The 27,931-nt window shown below is 45.8% G+C and overlaps 2 long non-coding RNA genes across 8 annotated transcripts; one reads left to right on the top strand and one right to left on the bottom strand.

Annotated features, from left to right (window-relative positions):
* Positions 1-463: 463 nt before the first annotated feature.
* LOC112444644 (uncharacterized) lies at positions 464-11,073 on the top strand. Of its 4 annotated transcripts, none has more exons than XR_003033007.2 (4): positions 464-4,718; positions 4,813-5,593; positions 9,853-10,321; positions 10,853-11,073. It is a non-coding gene; the product is annotated as an uncharacterized lncRNA (long non-coding RNA). The 4 variants fall into 4 exon arrangements; XR_003033008.2 differs by having other exon boundaries at positions 464-5,593; positions 9,853-9,927; positions 10,243-10,321; XR_003033011.2 differs by having other exon boundaries at positions 464-5,593; positions 9,853-9,927; positions 10,167-10,321.
* LOC112444646 (uncharacterized) lies at positions 5,588-23,670 on the bottom strand. Of its 4 annotated transcripts, none has more exons than XR_009493113.1 (4): positions 23,564-23,669; positions 23,172-23,305; positions 18,470-18,643; positions 5,588-6,971 (listed from the first exon to the last, which is right to left on the bottom strand). It is a non-coding gene; the product is annotated as an uncharacterized lncRNA (long non-coding RNA). The 4 variants fall into 4 exon arrangements; XR_003033014.2 differs by lacking the exon at positions 5,588-6,971 and adding an exon at positions 12,157-14,530 and having other exon boundaries at positions 23,564-23,670; XR_009493112.1 differs by lacking the exon at positions 5,588-6,971 and adding an exon at positions 15,713-17,226 and having other exon boundaries at positions 23,564-23,670.
* Between the last annotated feature and the right edge of the window lie 4,261 nt (positions 23,671-27,931).

Genomic DNA, 27,931 nt, shown 5'->3' with positions numbered 1-27,931 from the left:
GGAAGTCAGTCTTTGTTCAGGCCTTCAACTGATTGGATGAGGCCCACCCATGTCACACAGGGGTAATAATAACCTGCTTTACCAAAGTCCACTGATTTAAATGTACGTCTCATTTCCAAACATCCTCACAGGAACACCCAGAATGACGTTTGGCCAAATATCCAGGCAGCGAGGCCCAGCCGCGTCTGTACGTGAGATGAAGCACCACAGGGAGGTTCTCAGGTTCGTTCTTCTCTGTCTTGTCTCCCTTTCCCTCACACTGTGGGTTTCCAGCCGTGAGGAGCTTTGAGATGGACAGTATTTGTGGTCCCTTAGAGGTGAGAGGACACCTGGGGGTGGTTCTCTGTCCCTCCTGTCCGGCCCATTTACCCATTTTAAAATGATACCTAAAGAGATCTTTTTATTACAAACCCTGCATTTTGTCTTTGCCAATTTTCAATTGAAGCAGAGCTTGCATAGAGTGAGGAGCACAGATCCTGAGTGTCCAGCTGGAACCCGCATCCCTGTCAAACTATGGGACGGCCCCATCCAGCCCCAAGTGACCTTGGCCCCCTCCCCTCCTCCTCTCTGACCCTCTTCTGCTCATCCCGCCTGCAGAACTCTGTGGAATCTGGGTGGTGGGGTCAGGACACATTCTCAGCAGTGCAAGGACCTCTGGCTTTGTATTCCAGTAGTTCTGATAAGTTCCCATAGTTTAATGCCAGTAGTTCTCAACTCACATGGTTTTTCATTGTAGTTTACCTTTAAATAACATTTACCCTCATCTTCACTGAATGGTGGGCATTAGTCCCTTGGACTACAAGGAGATCCAACCAGTCAATCCTAAGGGAAATCAACCCAGAATATTCATTGGAAGCCTAATACTGAAGCTCTGATGCTTTGGCCACCTGATGCAAAGAGCCAAGACATTGGAAAAGACCGTGATGCTTGGAAAGACTGAGGGCACGAGAAGAAGGTGGCAGAGGATGAGATGGTTGGATGGCATCACAGTCTCATGGACATGAATTTGAGAAAACTCCAGGAGATCGTGAAGGACAGAGGAACCTGGAGTGCTACAATCCCGTAGGGTCACAGAGTTAGACATGACTGGGAAAGCAACTGAACAATAACAAGAACAACAACAGTGACCTCTGGGAGGGGGAAGGGACCACGAACTTGTCTGTGTTTGGCTCCTGACAGGTACTCCATAAAGTCTGTTTCCTCAGTGACTCTGGAGCCAACACTGAGAACCGAGGAGGGCTTGGTCGTTTACTGGGCTCAGATTATGCATGTGGCCTCTGCAAAAGGGAGCTGGAGGCATCACTGGGGTGGCAAAGGGAGCCCAGGGTGTCCTGCACTATTTTCTGCTGTTCTCAGCCTGTGAATCACCAGTGTTGTGGTCAGACTGCCCCCTGTGGGTCTGATGCTCTCAGGAAGCTCTGAAAAAAGAAAAAAATAGAGGCTTTTTGCTTAGGAGACCTAAAACTTAACAGCACACTCTCCCTACCATGGTGTCAGGTAGGGAGAGAATGCATGGGGGGCCTAGGCTTTTGCTTTTGTTCAGGTATAGCGTTGGGGGTCTGGGTTTTCAAGGCTGCTGCTGCTGCTGCTGCTGCTGCTAAGTTGCATCAATCATGTCCAACTCTGTGTGACCCCATAGAAGGCAGCCCACCAGGCTCCCCCGTCCCTGGGATTTTCCAGGCGAGTATTCTAGAGTGGGTTGCCAGTGCCTTCTCCATTGCACTATTGGTGAATTTAAAACATACGAGGGAGAATTTAAAGTGTAGGAAGAGAAACCAACAAACAAGTGACCCAAATGGCCAGTTACAGAAATCAACCAAGGTTTCTAAAACAAAGGAGCCTGGGGAGGGGGCCGTGGCCTGGCCCTTCCTCTGGCGTTTTCTGGAGTTCTGTGAGTCAGTCTAGCAAATCATACAACCTGAAGGGGGAGGCACTGGGATTCCTGAGTTTGCAGCCAAGTCTGGCAGAAGTGTGGGGGAGCTGGGGACCCAAGAGTTGGCATCTGAAGTGGGGACAGTCTTGTGGAACTGGGATCATACCTGTGAGGCTGGCCCTCCTTCTGGGGCGGTTAGTATCAGAACTGAGCTGAAGCCCTGGACACACAGTTGGTGTCAAGAAGGGAAAACACACAAACAAAACCCTCTCAGCCAGGACCTGCGAACCCTCTGTAATCTCAATTTTAAGCAACTGCTCTCAACTTCCACCTCCTGTCTTATTGTCTCAACCCTTTGTAGATGAAGAACCTAGAATCCTTGACCTGATGCTGCTAAGCCCCCTCCCATGCCCCCGGATTCAGCCTGTTTTCAGGACGCCTGATGCACAGCAGGTCCTGTCTCCCCACTGGCCCTGCTTGGATGCCTCCTTCCCCTCCCCTTGCCTTCATTCCCCACGACTGCTTCACGTGGCATCTTCTCCTCCAAAGCTCCTGTCAGCTCCCCACGCCCACTCTCAGCTGCGAGACGTCATGCCAGGTTTTCAAAGAAAATCAAAGCAACCAGAAGTGAATTTCCCCAGTTGTGGGCCCAGGTGTGTCTACGTCTGTTCCCATGTGTGGCATGTGATTCTCTCCAAGCTCCCTGCACACCTTCCTGTCTCTTCTCCCTGCCCCCCTTCCCCGGTCCACACCACCTCCTTTTTCTTTCAGCATCTTTGAGAGATTCTGAGTGGTTTCTGTTTGATGATGACTGCTCTTTGTCCAGGTGAAATATTCCTGTGCTATTTTTCTTTATTTATTGTATTTAACTGCTTGCTTTATACTGATTCTTTTTTGTTTGTTTTTTAATTTGTGCTGGCTCTTAGCTGTTGCATGCAGGATCTTTAGTTGTGACACGTGAACTCTTAGTTGTAGCATGTGGGATCTAGTTCCCTGACCCGGGATCGAGCCTGTTGTCCAGCATTGGGAGCTCAGAGTCTTAAACAATGGACCACCAGGGCTGTCCCTGTACAATCCACTTTAAAAAGGTTTTGTAGGGGGTAAACAGAATTGGGTTTCAGGCTACAGGGATTTCTCCCTATGATGCATGATTGTTACTATGAATACCTTCTTTCAATGGGTAACCAATGAGAATAACACAAATGGACCATCCACATTCTCATAACCAGATTCACAATTGCTGCCTCCTAAGCAGACTGCTTCCTACCAGTGTGGTCCCTCATGTGATGGTCAAGTCAGCACATCTCTTCTCCTTCCTGAGGCTGAGCTTCCTGTGCTATACAGCAGCTTCCCACTAGCTAGCTGTTTTATATATGGTGGGTTTATAACAGTCCTTTACCTTCACTTCCTGAATCCAGTCTATATATAGCTACCGAGTTATTTCCAGATGACAAACTTGACAGTGTTATTTTCTCATTTAAAGTCCTTCAGTTTCTTCTCTTTGCTTACAAGACAAATTCAAATATCCAAACTTGAGTCTACATATCCTACAGTGTTTCCTTTTTCTTTAGCCAAAGGACACATGACTTCCCAAATTCACATTGAAATCTACACCTTTCTATCTTTGCCTATGAGCTTCCTTTTTCCAGGACTGGCTTCACCACTGTGTGTGTGTCTGCCTCATAAATACTGACTCATCCCTTAGACCATAAATCAAAAACTGACCTCACAGCAAAGTTTTCTCAACCTCTCCCCCTGCTCCCACCCCCACACCATAGGAACAGGAACAGCCGTTCCTTCCTTTAAGACCCCTCCTCCTCACTGCAGTGAATAGTGATGAACTGTTACAGTGTGGATCTGTTTGATCCAGCTGAAAGCCCCTGCATTCTGGGAGCACATTTTGTTCATTTTGTACACAATTCTGCCTAGGAAGTGGAAATCGTCAGAGCAGAGGAAATGGGTCTCAGGAAGAATGGTGCTGAGCCAAGCTGCCCTGTGCCTGGAATGAGGGCCAGGAGAGTGCTAGAAACTGAGAACCAGGTGATGCCCGAAGGGACCCATCTGACTGTTTCCTATCTTTGTGTAGTTTCTCTCACTTGAGTGCTTTGCCCAGAAACTTCAAGGATGTTAGATTACTATACTCATGTAACATGAAGCAGGTGGATAAGCCTACATTCTAAATAACTTACTTCCTTTTATTAAGCAGGAGGGACAAACATATTTTCCCCAGAGGCAGATAATTTGGCTTTTACTTAGTGCAGGAAGTATCTTTTTGCTAAGAAACCATCCATCAGAGCCTAGTGTCAGCAGGTGGGAGCCCTGGGCTCCGATGCTGTAGCATCTCAGAGTTGGAGGGACCTAAGTGATCATCGCATTTTCCAGATGAGAAAACTAAGGTCCAGAAAAGAGAGGGTACTTCCCAGGGGTCCAGAGGCAATTGGCATCTCTGGAGCCACAGCCCCGGTTTCCTGACTCTAAAATTGGTGTTTTCTCAGTTAATCCTAAGACTCATTAATGACACTCTTTCATGGAGGAAATGTCTAGATTTCTGAATAATAATCAGAAGAGAAATCAGAAAATAAAAGAAGATTAAAAGGTGAAATTAAGCAATGTTGTTCTATTTCCTTTTATGGACACTTTTTAATATTATTGCCAAAGTATTTTTGTCATTTTCAACCTAAACCATTTTTTTGTCTCCCTATTTCAAATGCACCTGATGAAGCACCCTCCACAGACTAAGGTACTGAAGACCCCAAGACTCCTGCCTCTTCTCAGCTGAGTTCCTTACTTCCCCGCCCCTGCCCCCTACTTCCCTGCTGATGCAATGGTTAAAGTGCACATCTAGGTATGATTTACTGCGTTGTCTCCCCAGACAGGTTTTCTCTCTTTTTCTTGCTGGCATGCCGCCCTATTTCCTCTTGATTTCCTCCCTTCTGCAGGGGAATCTGACCATCTGAGCCCTAAGGCCGTGCCACCGTGTCACAGAGAGCTGTTCTCCTCCTTCTATCTCCTCCAGTCCTCAGTGTTCCTGGTGCTGGAGCAGCGCTTGGACCCTCTGACACCCTCCACTTGCCCAGCAGCTCAGCTCTCGGGGGTCGGCGATGACTGGCTCCCTGAGCTTGCTGAGGCAGGGGCAGTGACTAGCCCCCCGCGTTTTGCAGCCTCGCGTCCCCTCCAGTCTCTGCCGATGAGCCAGGCCTGGGTACAGAGTCCCTGAGCGCTAGGCGGTGGCCCTTGTGTCCCGGCCAGGAGGCACTGCGCCTCCTCAGATGCCCATTCAGTGATTTCTCTGGTTCACTAGCGCCTGGTGATGGGAACACAGCGGGCCGTCAGGGCACCTCCAGGAACAGGCCCTGGAGGACGAAGGAGAGGCTCCTCAGGCCTCGCTGCCCACAGCAGGGAGAGGAGGTGGGTAAGCGAAGCTGAGGGCCCGGATGGACCGGGTCTCGGCTCGGGGGACCCCAGGCGGGAGCCCAAGGACCAGGCAAGCGGCCATCCTCCCGTGATCCCTGCTCTGCATCAGGCCCCAATGCCTCTCAGAAGCACCTGGAGCCACGCGCCTCAGAATCATGCCTCAGCTCACCCAGCTCTGGCATCTTGCTGATGAGGGCATGGAGGCGCCGCAAAGGGATGTGACATGTAGTCGGAGGCGGAGCCGGGACCAGAGCCTGGGGTCCGAAGCCTCCGTCCAGCGTCATCTTTCCACAAGACATCCCAGAGGTATCTGAGGCTGCTTCTGAGGGAGGAAAGGGGCTGCGGGACCGGACATGTGCGGTGGCGGGCCCGGCTCTGCGTCCACCCGAGGCTTAGTCCTCCTGACCTCGGTGTGGTCCTGCTCCCCGCGGAGGGAACGGCCGCTCGAGGTCGTCCCCGGGAGGCTGCAGGGAGGGTCCCGGGCGCTCCGCAGGGAGAGGGTCCTGGGGCGCTCTGTGCAAAGCTGGTGAGGTGCTGCCCAGCACCCAACACACTTCCGGGCACAACCGACGCTCATGGCGGCCCAAGACCCAAAGCCACCCGTGCGCACGTGAGATGGTGCCTCCCCCAGACCGACCTGAGGCATCGGGGGCTTGAAGGGTCCATTCTTATTCTCACTGGAAGCAGGACCCCGAGACTGGAGTGTGTGCAGAAGCGGGCAGGCCGGGGGCCCGGGTTCCTGAGCCCCTGAGTCAGGAGCCATGAGTGAGGCCCCTCGAGGTCCAGTGCAGAAGGCATGGGAGCCCAGGCTCTGATGGGAGAAGTCTGGGCACAGACGAAGAAGGAGAAGAATCCCACGTTCCTATGGTTCTGTCAAAGGTGCTTCCTGTTTCCATGCTCGAGTTATTCTTCGTCTGGTTCACACCTCAGCTCAACGCTGAGGAGAGTCAGTCTTGGGTTTTCAAGACCTCGGAGTCTTGTAGGTGAAACAAAGTCGACAGCTAACAGGACTCCCAACTCATTCATGACTCAAGGACGTCATTCTGTTTCTCTAGGGAGAGAACGAGGGCTCAGAGTGAGGCCTGTCCTGTCAGAGTGGAGCCAGCAAGCTCCTCAGAGCAGAGCCGGGTGGGAACAGAGCTGCCAGGACGCGACAGAGAAAAGAGGTGCTAATGCAGGGCCACATTCTCCCTGGCCTGCTCTGCTGGACGAGCACGTGGGGAGCAGACTGGGGCCTTTCATGGCCCCAAAACTGAAGAAGAATTTTATGAGATTCTTGTGACTGCTCTCTCTCCCTCCCTTCTTCCCTCCATTTCTATTTTCTCTCCTTTGAAGTAGCAACCATCCTTGCCTTGAACAATTTCTCTCACAGCCCGTACATCCTCCAGAGATTTCACTCAGGGCCCATAATCAGAATTAGCCCACATTACTAGACCCAATGTGTTTTTTTTTATCTCGCTCTAACTTTCAAACAGAAATCTTGACATGAACTCAATCATCTCCATTTTGACCCTGCAAGAGTGGTAGACTTAATCCCAGGGTGGCAGAAGCACTGGGTGTTGGTGTTGTCATTAAAACTCCCTCCATTTCTTCACTGGACACAGTCATTTCTGACCACCCAAGGACATCTTGGCTGAAACTACAACTTGTGCTTCATGCATGAGTTGAAATTCTTCATCAAGCCCTGGAAGAAAAATCAATGGTTTTTACAGAAGAAATTACACATAAAGAAAAAAGGGTGGAAGCATCTATTTAAAAAACAGCAACTGTCTTTAGAAACTGTTTTTGAAAAACCTTATTTCATTTTTGGCGATTGAGGAAGTTCATCTTTGACAGGAGAAAGAAGGGATAAAAGAAACAGGAAAACAGGGGAAATGGATAAAAACAAGTTAATGTTTGCATTGTCATAACTGAGAAAGAGTTTGCAGCATAAAAGACATTTACCAGAGGATAACGCCTAGACATGATTTTGACCTTGTTTGGCCACAATTTCCTCTTCTGTGAAGTAAGGAAGTTGGCTTTGAGGATCTCTGACAGTTCCAGGCGTTGTGAGTCAATGTCTTTCATTGAGAGCAGAAAGGAAGAATCCTACACTTCAGAACCCAGGAGGTTAATGATAATTCTTACAGACCTATAATTTTAGAACTGCAAAACCACTGAGAAGTAACCACAAAAAATCTAAATGAATAAGAGTTCAACTTGTGGGCTAGTGATGCATTATTATCCCTGATCCAGAGCTTTTCTTATGCAGACAGTAGCAGTTATAAAATATAATGAAAGAAGAATGTGGCTCAAAAAGAAAAACCATGAAATATCTAGGAGCCAAGTTACAAAAACACTCTGAAGGACCCAGAAAGAAACTTACTGAAGGTAAGTTTCTTAGTACAAAAGGTTGTACTAAGAGGAGGCAAAAACATCTAAAGGGAAATCTAGTTCTTAGACTCAATCACCCACATATCATTTTTTTTTTTCTTTAGTAAAACCTGTAATTTCAATGAAGCAATAACATTGTGTTTAACTTGATGGAATAATTTAAATGTTATTTGGTAATAGAGAATCAGTGAGTATAGCCATGCCCTCTGAAAGAGACTACAGAGGGAGATTTGATTATCTTGAACTCGAGGAGCTGTGTTTTACTAACAGCTCAGATCACTTAGTGCTGCCTCCGGCAGAGACAAACAGAAGAGCAGAAGGAACAGAACTGTCTCTGACCAGGACTAGGTAGGTGCCAGGCAGGCTGTGTGGTTTAGGTGCTCTGATGGGTGTATAACATGTGTTCCCCCGTCCTCCCCCTGACGGCCTCCCTGCTGTACTTGGCTCACCCGGGTGGCCCTGATCATTTTCAATTCCTTCCAATCATGTATGAGCTTGTTTGTCTTCCGTGCAAGACTAGGTTTCCTAAGAAGACAGAGATGTGAACTCAGACATCAGCCTTCCATATGAGACATGTGGGAGTGAGGGCACGTCTGTGGGCTCAGGAAATTTATAGTGCTGGATGGTGCAAGCAACAGTTCTCAGGTCACTGCTGGGGACTTGTCTGTCATAGGTTTTCAGAAGAGCCTCCATTCCAGGACTGAAAGAATTAAGGATGAAACTAACCAGGAATACAGACAGAAGTAGATAAACATACTAATAAATATCTTTGAAGAAAACCAAATGTTATCTCTAAGGGTAGCTATCAATTCCATCTATTAGATGAGCAAGCACACAGCCAAAAGCAAGCCAGAAACAATTTTTGCAATACATATAATATAGGATTAGTGACCTTAAATATACATGGTATTCTGAGAAGTCAGCAAGGAAAGATGAATAGAAAAATGGGTAAAGTGTAAGAGATAAAAATAACCAAAAAACATTTTTCAAAATGTTCAACCTCAGAAACAATTTTTTTTAATATATTAAAACAAAAAAGAAAATATTCCCTCATTCAATTTGGAAAAATTGAAAAAATTCTTAAAACCACTAGTAATGAGAATATTGGCTGTCAAATATACTTTTTAACATTGTCAGTAAGAGGATAAAGTGGTACAACGTTTCTAGCATGGGCAATTGGGAAAAACCCATTAAAACTTGAAAAATGCATATATATATATATATATATATAGAGAGAGAGAGAGAGAGAGAGAGAGAGAGAGAGAGAGGTTCCACTTGTAGGAATTTATACAAAAGTGTTATATAAATTCCTCAAGATATATATATATATATGGTCATACAAATTTATGAGGCAAATTCATTTGAACAGATGTAAAATTTTTCCCAGATAATATTTAAGTGGTAAAAACACATTGGCATTGAGTGTGAAGTAAGATTCTATGTTTTAAATTAAAAATAAATATTTACACAATTTATTTGCAAAGGAAAAGAGCTGAAATATTCTGAATTGTAGGTAGTAGTTATAACTGAAGGGTGGGCCTATGGGTTTTTAAAAAAACTTTCATTTTTGCATTTACTTATGACCTGAAATTCTGGGTGTTTTTAGTTGAAACTTCCTGATGTGTATTATGTTTTATAATGAGAAAAACTGTGATAGATTTAAATGAAAGTAAACATTAAAATTAAAATCCTAGAAATAATTGGGTATATTTCTCCACTAATTTTTATCCAATACAAACTTTTTCTTCCTTTAAAGTGGATTCTCCAGGAAGATTATAACCCACCACCTTTCTGGATCTTCCTTTCAAGTAGCCCTGAAGATCCAATCAACTGGGCTCTAAATCTTTTCTAATGAACCTCCTCACCGGCAAGGGGCTGGCCTTACCCTCCTTTTGTAACAGCCGGACTCCCGCCCTACCACTGGCTTTGGATGCTCCAGCCTCTGCCTCACGGGGACGCTGCCTCCATAGATGTGGGCACAGGAGGGCCTCAACCCCAGATCTGAAACCCCAGGTCTATGCAAACCCAAGGCGAGTGACAGCTGGGGCTCAGGGAGCCAGAAAGGATGGAGCAGTCACACTCCTCCTGCTGAGGCAGGTGCAGGGCCCCGGGGCAGGAGGTCATGTCTGCTCTGGTCCTGGAGGCCCTGAGCTCCTCGGACTTCTGACTGTGTCCTTGATCCTTCCCACCAGGCCTTCCAGGACCTCCGTTCCAGGACAATGAGGCTCCTCCATGTCTTCCTCACCGCTCTCTTGATCCTCTTCCAGGTACTGCCTGGTAAATACCAACCAGGATGCCCTTTCTTATCATTACTTGGTTTTTCCTTCCCTAAGTTAACCATGATCAGAAAGTAAAGCATGACAGAGCTACTAGTAGGTCACTTCCACACTCAAATTAGGCATTAAGTGGTTAGAGAATTCTTTCCAAAGCATATTGTTGCATCTTCATGACCTTAAATGTCTTATTCGTGGTAACTCTCTCCCTCCTCTCTTTTCCCTGGAATGAGCTGGATGATTTGCGAACTAAATCAGTTGAATCACTTGACTGGTATAACCCAGTATGAGACAAACTTCCTTTATCAGGCCTGGACCGGACACCTCTTGCCACATGACACGGTGTGACCTTGAGTTCTGCTGGACAAGGCTTCCATCTAACGAGCCTGTGAGAGCTGGGTGGGTTTTGCATGATGGGGAGGTGGGGTGACTGGTGAGGCACACGGGGCAGTGGTTACAGACCCTGCGGTTAACACCCAGGTGTTCCTGTGACAGGAAGGGTGTATATATATATATATATATATATACATATATATATTTTTTTTCTTTCTTTTGGCTGTGCTGGGTCTTCATTGCTGCACGGGCTTTTCTCTAGTTTTGGAGAGCGCAGGCTACTCTCCAGTTGCAGGGCACACGTTTCTCATTGCAGGGGCTTCTCATTGTGGAGCCCGGGCTCTGGAGCACAGGCTCACCGTGGCGTCTCAGGGGCTTACTTACTCCCACACGTGGCATCTTCTCGAACCAGGTTCATCAGCATCACTGACATCTTACATCAGAACAGATAGTGAGGGATACGAGGGGGATGTTTGCTATTGGTGTTTAGCTGGGAAAGAAGGGGATCCCAGTCAGAGGGTGAGACCCCCAGATTTCCTCATGGGACTTCCACAAGGCTTCATATAAATGTCTTTTCCTTTTCCAGACAGCACTAGGGTGCTCAATTTTGAAAGACCCTGCCATCTTCGGGGTGGAATCTGCCTGAAGCAAGGGATGCCGAGCTGTGAGCCCTTCAGAGGACCCTGCGGGCATCCACCGTTTGCTGCAAAATAAAGTCGAGCTGATGGAGGCAGCCCAGCTGAGGAACCCAGCGAGAGACCATGAGCAGGTCTCCTCTTGTGCAAATAAAAGCAGACAGTTCTCACATCTACACAATCGAGTGTTTTATCATTAGGACTGATGTTTTCCATGGCAGGGTAGGCAGTGGGAGGGAGACAGTTATTATGCTTTAAATTCTTACCTGGAAAATTCCATGGACAGAGGAACCTGACAGGCTACAGTCCATGGGGTTGCAAAGAGTTCTGCACGACTGAACACAAATGTTGCAACAGTGTTTTCATTCACAGAGCAAATGTGACCCTTAAGCCACTTCAGCCCGAGGCTGGAGTCCTGAGAGAGGTTCAGTCATTTGGTGTCTTCCTTGTACACGTGACTTGTCCAAGGTGTGGCCCCGTCTGTAGTTTGCTGAGTAGGCTGCCTCTCCATACAGGTGTCACTCTCCTCCCTCTGGGGAGGGAACAGGCCTTGACAGGACCACAGCTCTCTGCAGTTTACAGAGCAGGTTTAGGGTGGGAGGTCGGAGACAGGATGCAAGGTGCCCAGGAAGCCGGCGACAAAGAGGAAGGACAAAAGACACGAGCATTCTTCCAAAACCTGAACAATCTCACAGGAAAGAGTGTGACTGGCATTGCGGTGGTGTGACGAGGACCAGTTCTATAACTGGGTCCCAATCAGTGATGAGTGGGCTTCCCTGGTGGCTCAGATGGTAAAGAATCTGCCTGCTATGCAGATTTCTGGGTTGGACAGAACCCCTGGAGGAGTAGACAGCAATCCACTCTAGTATTCTTGCCTAGGAAATCCCATGGACAGAGGAGCCTGGTGGGCTACAGTTCATGGGATCGGGAAGAGTAAGACACCACTGAGCAACTAACACTTTCACTTGACTTTCAATCATGAATAATTAAAGAAAATTCAGAACAGGTTAGCAGATGAACAACCAGTGTACTGTTTCTGGCTTCTTTGTTTTGCCTCAAGTTTTATTTTGTTTTAATTCCTCAGCCAAAGTCACATATTTCAAGCCTCAGCACCATCATAAATTATAACATCTGGTAAGGAAAGTCACTGCATTCTTCTTTATAAAAATTATCCAGCTTATTCTTGCAAATTTTCCCTTTACAGGGTATTTTAAAATCAACTTAGTCAATAAAAAAATATTTTTAAATCCTAATTTCTAGATTATCACTAGTGTATGGAAAGTCATGAGCCAATTTATCATTCTTTTAAAATGTATAATAATTTTCACTTGATTCTAATACTTAATCCTTGAGGAAGGAGACAAGTAGAACATCATGCAGTAATAAAGAATTCATTATCTAGAGTCAGATTCCTGATTCGAACTTTAATTTCACCACATACAAACTCGAACACCACACTGAATATCTCTAGTCTTATTTTTTCCCCATGGATACCATTAGGGATGATATTAGTATTGGTATAATGTAAGACTAGTTTATTCGGGTTGTAGGAAGGCCATCATAATCACCTGCAACACGCTTCACTTGGTGGGTTCTGATTAATTGTATAAATATAGGATGAGTAATCATTCATCATCTTGAGATGAGAGGAAAATATAAGAATTCTTGAGTCAGTCACTCTGAAGACATTTGTTACAGAAAAATGCTTCATTCAGAATAAGGGGGATCATTTCTTATGAGAAGCCCAAGATTTTCTGGGTGAGAAAAAACTGAAATCTCACCCCTAGCTGCTGAGACTTAAGTTAGGGATGGCTCAGCCCAAGCCTGGTGACAGAGGAGAGAAACAGCAGGTTAAGGGAAACCAGGAGGAGGGTGCCTGGATGTCTGTTAGCATCACTGACCCCATCTTGGGCTCGTGCAGCTCCTGCCGTCCTTCTGTTGACCCTGCCCAGAAATGGCCTGTGTGGTGAATCACGTCTCTGTCATCAGGGTCTTGTAGTTAATAGATATTGTTTAATAACCATTAGGACCATGCAGCCTCTATGCTCTGTTAGTCCCCAAACAATGAGGATACACTTCCCTGATGTATTCCCATGTGACTAGTTACCTTTTCACAAATCTTAGGAAAATAGATTCCTATTTCCAACCCCCCACCTGCATACACCAGGTTAACAACAAAATAGCCCCCGTGGCTCCTCAGAGGGAGCCTTGGAGTCCTGCTCTGTGAGTAAGTAAGGTGCTCCCCCAACCTTGGTAAAAAATGGACTTATTGATTATACCCAGCAGCCTCCTCATTTTTTGATCTCAAGATGCCATCTCAGTCTGGTGAGCTGTTTTCATTCCTTCTGTCCTTCATCAGGGGCACTAAGCCCCTGTTCCAAACTTGTTTTGATTCAGGCTTTGGCTAAGGAGCAAAGCCCTTCGACTTTCACTTACCCTGGAACTATGCTGTGTTTTATAGCACAAGAGTCAAGAACATGAGGCTTTATCGGTCATTAGACATCACCATGGCCTGGACAGGGTTCTGAATCAGCAGGGTCATTCCTAGAGCACAGATAAAGCCCATTGTCAGATGCAGGGGGACCATCTTCTGTACAAACTGAGCCAAGTGACATGCTACAATAGATCTCAGACACCTCTCAGCATCTGAAGAGAAGTGAGTCCTAAACCCTGTGATAGTTTTCCTTCTCGAAGTCCCATTCAGTTAAGTACAGGAGTGACTATTGGAAAAATAAAAGATTGTATCTTGACTGTACTTGTGCCTGAGTTGAAGTAGCGGATGGTACTAACTCCATGAAAGCAAATGGGAAAACGTCATCTGAACTACTCACAGGTTCCCATAGAGTAAGTGCTCCATCAATTTTAATCATTCTTTTAGATTTTTATTTTTTTGATGTGGACCATTTTAAAATCTTTATTGAATTTGTTACCCTATTGCTTCTGCTTTATGTTTTGTCTTTCTGACCACAAGGCATGTGGGATCTTGGCTCCCCAATCAAGGTTGGAACTCACATCACCTGCACTGGAAGGTCAAGTCTTAACCACTGGACTGCCAGGGACATCCCATCTATTCATTCTTATTTTTACTGTCATCATCATTGTTGTTCTCTTTTGGTCCTGCACCCATTAAAAGCTAACAAAAGAAACCCCTCCAGCTTTGCTCGGAACATTGTTAATCGTTGCTCCTGTTAATGTCACGTGGTTTCGAAGTCCAGTGAATATTTTAGTTAGTACTCAGATTAGAATTGAACACTGTCTTCCACATGCAGTCGCCCTGATTGGACCTATAAAAGAAGCTTTGGGTTGCTTTTTATTCAACCCGCTGAAGTGCTGTTTGTTTTCTCCTTTCCAGGAACTTGCGAGGAGTCTCTTCTGAACCAGCCTTGAAGCTGTCTTGCCTCCTCATCTTTGTTGTCTTCTTTTCTCAAGTGATCCCAGGTAAATGGTCTCTGGCATTTCCCTGTCATGTCTGAGTTCAATTTCGTTTCTCCAACCTGCTCCACTTTCAGAGAGATACCCTGGTGTCCCCAAAGCACCTCAGGGATGCTAATGTGGGAAGAGTAGAAAAGGGAAGTTTCCCAGCTGTGTTTGCAGAAGGCTATCTGCCCTGGAGGCATAGAGAAGAAACCCTGAAATCAATGGGAAAGAATGGAAACAAACCGTCATCTGCTTTCTTTAAAGTCTTATATGATGACATAGTCATAACATACACAGTCTCCTTTTTGAAACCTTCCACCTACTGACGTGTGTCTGAGCTGAGAGCAGTACCTAAAGTTTACTGTTTGCCTCATTCCAGAGGCATTTTGTTCCTGGCTGCAGAGCAAGAAAAAAGAGGAAGCTTAGAGGTATTCTTTAGGAGATAATTCATATAGGTAGAACCACAGCATTTTGGGAAAAAACACAGATGTCTATTCTGCCCCATATCTTAAGCAAGCAGTGGCAGGGATGAGAAAAGAAGGGGAGGTGGGGGTCTGAGCCCCTGTGTGATTGCTCCCCGCATCACAGAAGTGCTGAATGTTATGGGACATCTCAGAGGGCAGTAAGATCACTTGGATGTGCGGGAGGAGAGTGGCTGGTGTGTCTGAGAGGCGCTGGAGGGTCCCTGAGAGCCGGCACCTTGCCTCCTGCAGGGAGTCTTGTCTTTTTCCGCCATGTTGAGCTTGGTGCCCAGCACCCTTCGTCCTCTGTCTCCCCTCAGTCACTTCCTACAATCATCACATCACACCATGTGGTCGCTCAGTCGTGTCCAACTCTTTGTGACCCCATTGTTTGGCCAGGCTACTCTGTCCTTGGGGTTCTCCAGGCAAGAATAATGGAGCGGATAGCCATGCCCTCCACCATGGGATCGTCCTGACGCAGGGATCTATCCCAGATCTCCCACATTGCAGGCAGATTCTGGACCATCTGAGCCACCTAATGTAAATACATTCATCGGACCAATCATTCCTTTTCTAGGTCTCATTGCCCGGGGCTCCTCGTGCTTCCCAGGGTGTTAGCTCACAAAACCTGAAAGATAATGAGCTAAGTGAGCAGGGGCTGGATGGATGCAGTACCTCCCCCGATGCCCACCCCCAGACCCCGTCCTTTGTCTGCTTCTGGTCAACAAGCCGATCTCTGCTGTGGGCTCATTGGACACAGTCACTGATTCTGTGGCCTCACTCAGATGAGTGACCCCAAGTCAGTTTCCCCACTGAGCTAACTTTCAATCAGAATGAAGGGAGTGTAGATTCCCTTCCTCCACTGGGCTCTGAGGGGATGTCCTGGGTAAAAATGAAGACAGAGCTGCAGAACTCCTCATGTGAGATTTTTGGCAGAGCGCTAGGACATCAATGGGTCCCAGCAATGGGCAGTCCAGAAGTCAGAGCTCCCGGGTCACAGCTGCCATGATGAAGCCACGCATGGCATGGGTGGGCATCAGGACAGCCTCCAGGATGTGACAAAGAGCTGCAGGTGTGAGGACCCATGATGAGTAAGCTCTCTGCTGGAAGCCAAGTGCTAGCACCTTCCCTCCAGCCTGTGGGTTGGAATCAGCAGTTCAAGAAAGTGGAAACAAGGTTGATGTCCATGAGTGGGCAGAGTGGGGAGTGTGACCCTGCTGCCAGCCCTGGCATTGACCCCTCAGGGCGTTGAACCCCCAGGGCAAAGCCAATGAGAGCCAGGCCTCTGACCACTCAACCTGGGCTCCAAAGCTGGTGACCTCTACTAATGACCGAGAGTGGACAGGCTGGAATTAGAGGGTCCTTGGGGGGCACTTGCTTATCTCCCCCACCTCCTAAGAGGCAGGAAAAGCAACCTTTTTTTTTTTTTTTTTTTTAAATTTTTGGCTGTGCTGCGTCTTTGCTGCCGAACCTGAGCTTTCTGTAGTTGTGGTGACTGGGGGCTCCTCTCTAGTTGTGGTCCTCAGGCTTCTCATTGTGGTGACTTCCCTTGTTGCGGGTCCTGGACTCTACATCACAGGCTCAGCCACCTGGCACATGGGGTTAGGTACCAAGGCATGTGGGATCTTCCAGGACCAGGGATCAAACCCATGTCCCCTGCGTTGGCAGGAGGACTCCCAGCCACTGACCACCAGAGAAGTCCCAAATCAACCTTAGTCCTGGTTTGGAGCCAGGCAGGTTATTCCTTTTCTCTTTTAGAAACCTCTCTCCCCTCAGCTGGTGCCCTGATCATTCTAGGTCCTTGGCTTCCGGGTCTTAATATTTAGATCTTTAATCTTAATTGTAAGACTTATCTGAGAAACCCTGAAAGCAGGTGTATGTTCTTAGCCTGGGAATGGTGAGTGACCTTCAGAGTATTGCTGACACTCTTCAACTGCGTGGGGCATATGTGTGAGTATGTTCACAGATTTTAGTAAATATCTGAGGGCTGTGCTACCATCTTGTCTTCAGCGGGATCCCTTGCCAGGACGATGAAAACACAAACTTACAAAATTTTAATGTGGTGTTTCCAAAAGACATCTGATAACCCCACAATGGTGCATTTCAGAGGGCACAATAACAGGCTGTAAATGTCAGCCCAAGAGAGCTGTTTACACTCTCTGATCCTAGTTTCCAAATTACAGCATAAAATTTCTATTCACAACAAATTTGAAAATCAGCCTTTCTCCTACTGAACAAGCAAGTATAATAGGAGGGACAAAGTGAGGGAAAAGAGGTGCATAAGACAGAATTCTTTCCTGGCAGTGTATTTTGGGGATTCCTGGTTGAACTGAATTATTTCTTCCCCCGGATCGTGAGCTCAAGACTTTCTTCCAAAAACAGACATTTTTGTTCTTTCTTCAGGTTGTAGAATGCTTAATTTGTGTGACTCTCACACAAGTGTGTGCCTGGGAAGAAAATAAATTGTCTTCATCACATGGTAAATACACTTCTGCTGTATGATGGACTCATGTTTGATGGAACTTCCTGAATTAAGTGAATTGAGGAATTCACATTTAATGGATCATCCCTGAATTACATTGGAAAGCTGAAGCCTCATTCTATCGTTTTCTTTATTCATCGACTATTCTGTCAACATCTATTGAACACCTACTGTGTGCTAGAAACTGTACTGGTAGCTGAGGCCATGGAACCAAAGTCTCTTCTCTTACACAAGTTGGGTGAATGAAGCATGTCTTCCCAGTGAAGGCCATGTGTGAGCTGAGACTAAAAAAGAAAGTACAAATCAGGCAGGGAAAGTCGGAGGACAAGTAGCTTAAGTGTGTTTCAGTGTGAGGAGAACACAATACGCCAGAAAGACGACTGCCACTGTGTCAGGGGTTAGTTTGCAAACCAGGCTGATGAAACTCGAGAAAGTATGGCAAACAGGTGAAGGACCTGAGACACTAGAGAATTTGTCCTTCATCCTTTTAACAGAGAAACACTGAAAATTTTACATGGAGGTGTGACGAGGGATGGGAACATGGAGAGACTGGGAACTCAGAGGCCACTGAGATTATCAGCAGCGACCACAGCTGCTTCAGAAAGCAGTTTGCTATCTCTTGTGAAGTTAAGAACATGTTGACCATGTGGAAACCCATATGCCAATGGAAACACAGATATCCTTTCACAAAGGGACACAAAACTTCAGTGATTTTCATACCATAACATGCACACACACACACTCAAAGCTCTTTCCCTCAGTCCATACATTTGTAGACAGAGATTAACAGGTTGGCTTTCCTGGGGCTCAGTGCTAAAGACTCTGCCTGCCAATGCAGGAGAAACAGGAGATGTGGGCTTGATCCCTGGGTCAGAAAGATCTCTTGAAAAAGGAAAGGACAACCCACTCCAGTATCCTTGCCTGGAAAATCGCATGGACTCAGTCCATGGGATCACAGAAGAGTCAGACATGGTTTAGCAACTAAACCCCACCACCAACAAATGAGGTTGTGGAGAACATCCATTTCAACAGTCACAGGAGCAGAGACTGAGACCTAGGAAAGGCAAGGCCTGTCCAGAGTTAATCAGCTAAGGGGTGGTGTGGCCAGACTTCCATCTGAAATCTTCCCGTCCAGTTCATGATGTCATGCACTCAGAAAGACCCCACAGGACCCGAGTGAACAGTGGCTCTTTTTTAACAGAACTCACCTGTGGGGAGTGTCTGCTGCTGCTGTGGATACTCCGATGCTGAAACTAGACGATGCACCAGTGTTTCTTCTGACTCTTGCATTCTCCAGGCAGGATGACACACCCATGGATGTTCTGATACTTGCAGGCACCGTCGATTTTATCACATTCAAGGTTTTTCCTTTTTTCCTTTCCCTATAAAGAAGAGCAGGTGAAAAAGAAACAAATAAATAAGACCTGTGTAACTAAAGCTACCAGAATTCATCTTATATAGCTGCTGCTGCTGCTGCTAAGTCACTTCAGTCATGTCTGGCTCTGTGCGACCCCATAGATGGTAGCCAACTAGGCACCTCCATCCTTGGGATTCTCCAGGCAAGAATACTGGAGTGTTTTGCCATTACCTTCTCCAATGCATGAAAGTGAAAAGTGAAAGTGAAGTCGCTCAGTCGTGCTGGACTCTTAGCGACCCCATGGACTGCAGCCTAACAGGCACATCCATCCATGGGATTTTCCAGGCAAGAGTATTGGAGTGGGGTGCCATTGCCTTCTCTGTCTTATATAGCAAGGAACTCCAAATTACAGTTCACAGGGACACAACTGGCACTCTCCTTGATTTGGTGTGACCTACAAGCTTAGAATGTTTTTCCATATTTTAAAAAATTATACTAAGAACTGAGAAGCGGACTTAAATTGTTCTATAGGAAGGTGATCAAGCTCATTCACTTAAACAGGGTCTACTGGGCTTCCCTCAGGCTTCCCTGATGGCTAAGCTGGTAAAGAATCCCCCTACAAATTGGAGGAGACACAGGAGATGCAGCTCCGATCCCTGGGTCAGAAAGATACCCTGGAGAAGGGAATGGCAACCTACTACAGTGTCCTTGCCTGAGAATCCAATGGACAGAGGAGCCTGGTGGGTGACAGTCCATGGGGTCGCAAAGAGTGGACCACAACTGAGTGACTAAAAAACTGGACCTGCTTCGTTAATGAATTCTGAGCAGAGTTGACATTTCCCTTCAGGGCTGGGGCCCTTAATCCCAAGGACGAGAGTCCTGAGAGCACATTGTTCAGACACAAGACCAGGAGCACCCACGGTGGTGGCTGCTCCTCGGGGGTCGGGGGTCTGATCAGAGCACCCAGGCCCTCCCGGGTTGGCGTCATTAGAGCAAGAATAAACTTTGGCTCTTTGAAGGTGCTAAGATCTGGAGGTGCTGTCAACACAGCACAGCCTGGAGCATGCTGTATCCTGAGGAGGGCTGCAGGGAAAATGCAGGACCCCCAGTTTAGCTTGGATTGCAGGTGAGCAACACATAACCTTGTAGGATAAGTATGTCCCGAGTGATGCACAGATCATACTTGAGCTAAAGTATTTGTTGGTTTTATGTAATTCAGTAAGTAAATAGTTTTCTGCGATTGTTGAATATTAAATAAAACAAGGTCTTTGGAGTCAAACCTATCTGGGCTTGAGTTCAAGTGCTCCCTACATTCAATCTGCACTCCTTTGAACAAATTACTTCATCTCTTGCTCCCATCTTGTAAAATGGCCTGCCGCATAAATATTGCTATGAGGAATATATTTGGGATAAGACATTAAAAGTTTCATCGTTTTAGTTAAAGTGGAAGTTCAGTTCACTTCAGTTCAGGCGCTCAGTCGTGTCTGACTCTTTGTGACCCCATGAATCGCAACACGCCAGCCCTCCTTGTCCATCACCAACTCCCAGAGTTCACTCAAACTCATGTCCATCGAGTCGGTGATGCCATCCAGCCATCTCATCCTTTGTCATCCCCTTCTCCTCCTTCTCCCAATCCCTCCCAGCATCAAGGTCTTTTCCAATGAGTCAGCTATTTGCATTCGGTGGCCAAAGTATTGGAGCTTCAGTATCAGTCCTTCCAATGAACACCAAGGACTGATCTCCTTTAGGATGGACTGGTTGGATCTCCTTGCAGTCCAAGCGACTCTCAAGAGTCTTCTCCAACACCACAGTTCAAAAGCATCAATACTTCAGCACTCAGCTGTCTTCACAGTCCAACTCTCACATCCATACATGACCACTGGAAAAACCATAGCCTTGACTAGATGGACCTTTGTTGGCAAATTAATATCTGTTTTTCAATATACTATCTAGGCTGGTCATAAGTTTCTTTCCAAGGAGTGAGTGTCTTTTAATTTCATGGCTGCAGCCACCATCTGCAGTGATTTTGAAGCCCCCAAAAATAAAGACTGGCACTGTTTCCACTGTTTCCCCATCTATTTGCCATGAAGTGATGGGACCAGGTACCATGATCTTAGTTTTCTGAAAGTTGAGTTTTATGCCAACTTTTTCACTCTCCTCTTTCACTTTCATCAAGAGGCTTTTAAGCTCCTCTTTATTTTCTTCCATAAGGATGGTGTCATCTGCATATCTGAGGTTATTGATATTTCTCCCGGCAATCTGGATTCCAGCTTGTGCTTCTTCCAGCCCACCATGTCTCATGATGTACTCTGCATGTAAGTTAAATAAGCAGGGTGATGATATACAGCCTTGACGTACACGTTTTCCTATTTGGAACCAGTCTGTTGTTCCACGCCCAGTTCTAACTGTTGCTTCCTGACCTGAATACAGGTTTCTCAAGAGGCCAGGCACATGGTTTGGCATTCTCTTCTCTTTCAGAATTTTCCACAGTTTATTGTGATCCACACAGTCAAAGGCTTTGGCATAGTCAAGAAAGCAGAAATAGATGTTTTTCTGGAACTCCCTTGCTTTTGTGATGATCCAGAGGATGCTGGCAATTTGATCTCTGGTTCCTCTGCCTTTTCTAAAACCAGCTTGAACATCTGGAAGTTCACGATTCATGTACTGCTGAAGCCTGGCTTGGAGAATTTTGAGCATTACTTTACTGGCGTGTGAGATGAGTGCAATTGTGTGTTCGTTTGAGCATTCTTTGGCACTGCCTTTCTTTGGGATTGGAAGTAGTCAACATGATTTACTATTATTATTAGTGTTGCTGTTAGTCACATGGAAATGATTTGTAAGCCATAAAGTCCCCTGTAAATGTTTTCTATCACCATTACAATTTATGGGTTTACCACCAACTAGTTAAGGGCAATCATGGGAGGCTATTTTTCACTTCTTTAAGCTTCTCTTTCATTATTTGTAAAATGGAGCATGTCGCATATGCTATGCTTCTCTCAGAGTTGATATTATTCCATTTAGCACATCACTAAAGTTTAGCACAAGTTGATGAATCAACTTGAGCTTTCCTACTCTAGGCTCCAAGGTCATGCACTATATCACCCAACCAGTTGCATCTGCCACTTACCCGATGTTGTCTGGATAAGACACACAAGTAAGAAGAAGAGAGTGTACAGTAACTTCATGATGGGAAAGCAGTTTTTGGAATTCCAAGTAGTACAAGGGTCTGGTGGCACACCTGAATCGGGGCAGGCGATCTGGGAGAGAGTGTGAAAATTTCAGCTGGACAGAAAGTGCTTTTATCCTAGCAGAGATATTCAGCTGGGCCTGGGCCTAATTTGAGGATGTTTCATCTATGGACACATGGTCCACGTGTTTGCCTGTCATAAAGGAAGAGGGTTGCAGGAAGTCAGGGTTTCCACATTGATTCTCACTTCTGCTTATGGCTCTGGGGTTTGGTGCATTTTTTGGAGAAAAATCATTAAACATTGAATTCTGTTAGGAAATTATTCATTTCTTTTTTTCACCTTTACTTCATGTCTCTGCATCTGTCCTTTTCTCCTTTCAGAATAAATACCCTTAATCCATAGGTCACAAAGAGTTAGACACGATGGATTTACTGAACAACAACAACCCATCACACATACACATTTTACAATAGAAAAATGAGAAGGAGTTTTGGAAATTAAAATGATCTTTTGTCACTCTCAATATTTTTTTTTTTTCTTTTTGCTACCATTTACAGAGAGACTTGATCCATCCTAAGCAACCACTCGCATAGACCACAATCAGGTGAGGCTTTATGGGCTAGAGTATTTCTTAATGCAGATAATTCATCAATGTATTCTTGAGTGAAAGACACCAAAGGATACCAGATAAGGGGCTTCCCAGGTGGCCCTAGTGACAAAGAGCCCACCTGCCAATGCAGGAGATGCAGTTTTGATAACTGGGTAGCTAAGATCCCCTGGAGAAGGGAATGGCAACCCACTTCAGTATCCTTGCCTGGAGAATCCCATGGACAGAGGAGCCTGGTGGGCGACAGTCCATGGGGTCACAAAGAGTTGGACGTAACTGAAGTGACTTAGCACACACACATACCAGGTAAATCATTGATATTTTTTGCATATCTTCCTTCTCTCCACTTGGTTTTGCTTTACAGTGTTCATATCTCTCTTTTTCTTTATATGTAAGTCTGCAAAGTAACAAGTCCTGTTTTATTATCTTACAGTCTCAGCACCTAGAACAGTGGCTGGCATAGAGCAGGTAGTCAAACATTTGTTTCTATGAATAGGTACTAGTGTGGAAAAGTCAACAAATAAGTGAATAAATAAATGGATGAATGGAGGGAATGAGGGAAGGAAGGACAAAAGAAAGGAAGGCTTGGGCATAATCCTTAGGGTTTTGAAGGTCTGGAGAGAGTCCATTAAGTTGCTTTATCCCAAAGTGTTCCCAAGCACAAGCACCCACTCACCCATTCCCAACATAACAGGTCATAGCAGGTCATAACACGTCATGGTCTGTAGCCTTCCCTCACCACCTCTCTTTCATCTTACCTGAAGTATATGTTCTGACGTTTTTCTCTCTGTCCTGAGGCAACTTAGCAATAAAATGTTTTCACTTTTCATCTTTTGATCAGCATTTGAATCTTTCACTAAGTGGAATTCTATTTTAGTTTAGTGACATCAACCTAAAAACAGAGCAAGTGTTTGTAGCAAGCTGTTTAAATAAGTCTTACTTAATTCTACAGAATATCTGTGGGGGTTTTACTTCCTTGGCCCCAGCAACAATAATAGAAAAGAAAGTATAGACTATAGGCATTGGCCGCATTTCTCTCTTGTACTTTTATACTGAAAGTGTTTCTTTACACTGATTCCCTAATTGTTACCCATCTATTCCCACCCCTTCTTCAACTACAGATGTCTCTGACTCTCTCCTGGAAACCTACCTTGCAGAAGGATCATCTGCCCTTCTCAGGTGGACTGCAGCAGAGACACTGGGGAGCCTCTGTCTACAACTACATGCTTAAAGGCCAGATCAACAAAGGGTGGAGGAAGGGCTGAGTAAGGTCACACAGGATGCCTCTTGATCCCCGTTGGCAGGAGTCATCCTGGTGGGGCGGTGGGGGACAGCCAGACTCGATGGCATTGTTGACACCAAAATCTTTGTTTTCTCTGCCCACTGGAGCCAAATAAAATTTGCAGAGAGAGTTTGGGACAAACAGAAAGATGGCTTTAATCATTAAGCCGGCAGAAGGGAGAACACAATAGGTTCCTGCCTCAAGGAGCCTGTCTCCCCTCCATCGGGAATCCAGAGGATCATACAGTCAGGGCTCACAGTCAGGGCTTGGAGATACGGGACAAAAGGTGTAGGGGTCCTGAATTCTCTCTTTTTGCACTGTTTGGAATCAGTCACTAGGCAAGTGTCAGGTAGCTAGGTATTTGGGTCTGGCAGTTGGTCCCGGTTGTTGAGTCCATTGTCCTTTGGGGATTTCCTGGTGACTTTCTTCCTGTAATTCAAAAGGGATAAAGCAAACCTCTATGGGGTGGCTTCCAGAAACAGTGCACCATAAAGTTAAGCATCAACAAGAGGTTAAAATAGAGCAAAGAGAGGAACCAAACTACAAGGGGAGGTTTATGATGCCATAAAGTTAAGTATCAGGATGTGGCTAGAATAAGTTAAAGGATAATAGATGCAGAGTGTGGCTCCTGCAGTTAGAGGGCAACAGGTACAGATGTAGTTTGCATAATAGGTTAGTCTTCTGAAAAGAAGAAACTTAGTTATCAATGCAGACTGTTGATTGTCAGCAAAGTAATGCTCAAAATCCTCCAAGCTAGGCTTCAACAGTACATGAACTGAGAGCTTCCATATGTACAAGCTAGATTGAGAAAAGGCAGGGGAACCAGAGATCAAATTGCTAGCATCTGTTGGACCATAGAAAAAGCAAGACATTTCCAGAAAACATCTACTTCTGCTTCATCGACTAAGCTAAAGCCTTTGACTGTGTGGATCACAATAAACTGGAAAATTCTGAAGGAGATGGACCACCTGACCTGCCTCCTGCTAAATCTGTATGCAGCTCAAGAAGCAACAGTTAGAATCAGACTTGGAAAAACAGATTGGTTCCAACTGGGCAAGTAGTAAGTCAAGGCTGTATATTGTCACCTGCTTATTTAACTTCTGTGCAGAGTTCATCATGCGAAATGCCAGGCTGGATGAAACACAAGCTGGATCAGGATTGCTGGGAGAACTATCAATAACTTCAGATTGCAGATGATACCACTCTTATGGCAGAAAGTGAAGAGGAACTAAAGAGCCTCTTGATGAAGCTGAAAGCGGAGAGTGGAAAAAGCTGACTTAAAACTTGACATTCAAAAAACTAAGATCATGGCCTATGATACCATCATTTCATGGCAAATAGATGGGGAAACAGAGGAAGCAATAGATGGCTTTATTTTTTAGGCTCCAAAATCACTGCAGATGGTGATTGCAGCCATGAAATTAAAAGATACCAGCTCCTTGTACGAAAAGCTATGACCAACATAGACAGCTTATTAAAAAGCAGAGACATTACTTTGCCAACAAATGTCCATCTAGTCAAAGCTATGGTTTTTCCAGTAGTCATGTATGAATGTGAGAATTGGACTATAAAGAAAGCTGAGCACCAAAGGATTGATGCCACTGAACTGTGGTGTTGGAGAAGACTCTTGCAAGTCCCTTAGACTGCACGGAGATTCAACCAGTCCATCCTAAAGGAAATCAGTCCTGAATATTCATTGGAAGGACTGATGCTGAAGCTGAAATTCCAATACTTCGGCCACCTGATGGGAAGAAGTAACTCATTTGAAAAGACCCTGATGCTGGGAAAGATTGAAGGTGAGAGGAGAAGGGGATGACAGAGGATGAGATGGTTGGATGGCATCACTGACTTGACGGACATGAGTTTGAGTAATCTCCGGGAGTTATTGATGGACAGGGAGGCCTGGCATGCTGCATTCCTTGGGGTCACAAAGAGTCAGATATGACTGGGAAACTGAACTGAACTGTAGCCTATGAGATCTTAGTTCCCTGACCAGGGATGAACCCATGCCCCTTGCATTGGCAGCTGGAGTTTTAACCACTGGACCACCAGGGAAGTCCCTGCTTTTAGTTTTTGTAGCTGCACTAGACGGGGGCAAAAGGTAGAGAGGGTTTGAGTCTCACCCCTGAGTAAGCATGAGAAATGAGACCCAGGACCCAGGTGGAAAGGCTGGCCTTGGACCAGAGCATGAGCCCATTTGGCTCAAGAGTCACATGGGAAAGCCATCATCTTCCCGGTGCTGAAATGACACGAGCATTCCTCCCATGCAGGAGTCCAACATGACACCCAGAAATGTTATGGCAATAAAACATCAACAGATGCAAGAATGAAACTTAAAATTAAGTAGAAATTAAAATCTGAAATCCCAACAAAGACTATGATAAAAATTTAATATAAACAGTACCACCAAACCACACTTGCTGGTGCTAAGTACTTTCAGTCGTGTCTGACTCTGTGTGACCCCATAGACGGCAGCCCACCAGGGTCCCCCATCCCTGGAATTCTCCAGGCAAGAACACTGGAGTGGGTTGCCATTTCCTTCTCCAGAGCATGAAAGTGAAAAATGAAAGTGAGGTCACTCAGTCGTGTCTGACTCAGCGACCCAACGGACTGCAGCCTACCAGGCTCCTCTGTCCATGGGATTTTCCAGGCAAGAGTACTGGAGTGGGTCACCATTGCCTTCTCCAAAACCACACTTAATGGCAGATAAATATTCCATGATAATAAAACAAAGTAAAAATAAAGGATAAAAGGGATACAAGATATATGAGGTGTAAGACTGAGTCCCAAATACAACCTTCGAGATGAGGAAGAGTTGGCAGATGCACCATGGGCATTTCTGTGACAAAAGAAATATAAAGTTGAGTAAAATGTTGACAGCTGTTATCATTTTTTTCCTCCATTAAACACACACAGGTTTGTCTCTCTTGAGCTGCTAATTTTAGGCTCAAGGCATGATTTTAAGCTCCTGCTGTATTGGTTTCCTGTTGCCGCTGTAGCAAATTGCCACAAGCTACATGGCTTAAAGGATCACATACTTGTTATTGTGGTTCTGAGGATCCAAAGTCCCAAGTGGGTCTCACTGGCTTCAAATCACGGTGTCAGCAGGATGCCGTTCCTTCTGGAGGCTTCCTTCCTTCCCACGCTTAGAAGCTTCCTGCCCTCCTTGGCTTATGGCCCCTCCTGCATGTCAGTGTGAGCTGGGGCTGGTTTAGCCTCTCAGCATGCATCTCTGACACTGGTCTGCCTCCCTCCTCCACCTCTAAGGCTCCTAGTAGTAAGATGTCACTGGGCACAGCCATATACTCCACGTCATTTCCCTATCTTAAGGCTGAATGCTTAGGTACCTTAATTCCACCTGTGCTGTAATTCTCACTTGTCATGTGTCTGCCTTTTCAGGCTACTGAAACAAACACCATAGGCCAGGTGGCTCTTTTTTTGCACTTTATTTTTTAACTGAAGGATGATTGCTTTACAGAACTTCGTGGTTTTCTGTCTAACATCAACAAGAATCATCCATGGGTTCACCCATGCCCCCTCCCTTCCGAAACATTGTCCCATTTCCTTCCCCATCCCATCCTTCTAGCTCGTCTCAGAGCCGCTGTTTGAGTTCCCTGAGTCACACAGCAAATTCCTTTTGGCTATCTATTTTACATGTGGTATTGTAATAGGTGGCTTACTAACAACAGACACTTACTTCTCAGTTTTGGAGGCTGGGAGCTCCACGATCAAGACAGAGCAGGTGGCTGGTGGATGGTGGTCTTCTCCCTGTGTCCTCAGAAGGCACAAGGGGTGAGCCATCTCTCTGGGGTCTCTTTCATAAAGGCCTTCATTCCACCCAGGAGGGTCCAACCCTCATGACCAAATTTCCTCCCAAAGGCCCTGTCTCATAACACCATCCCCTTGGTGTACTAACTCTTAGTACAAGACCAGAGAGCTGCTCACATGTACAGTGTGCACCAGCAAGGCTCTTGGTTTAACTAGCAAACCCTCTGAAGAAACAGCAAGCAGGCTGAGGTCAGCATGCTCACCCCGCCCCCTGTGGTCTCTCTGTTCTGTGCTGTGTTGTCTTCATTGAATTGTGCTTTCCACAGGACATGTTTTTCCATAGCATCTAGTTGCATCATATCATGTACACACAGAGAAACACGCTTTGTTCATGTCAACTCTGTCATTCAGTTGATGACAATTTGGGAAGCAATGTCTCGTCTCAATGCCCAGCACTTACAGGAATAG

Source organism: Bos taurus, chromosome 27 (assembly GCF_002263795.3).
Source record: "Bos taurus isolate L1 Dominette 01449 registration number 42190680 breed Hereford chromosome 27, ARS-UCD2.0, whole genome shotgun sequence".
Classification (NCBI taxonomy): Eukaryota; Metazoa; Chordata; class Mammalia; order Artiodactyla; family Bovidae; genus Bos; species Bos taurus.
Note: the sequence above shows the minus strand (reverse complement) of the source record. Positions and strands in the feature narration are given on the sequence as shown.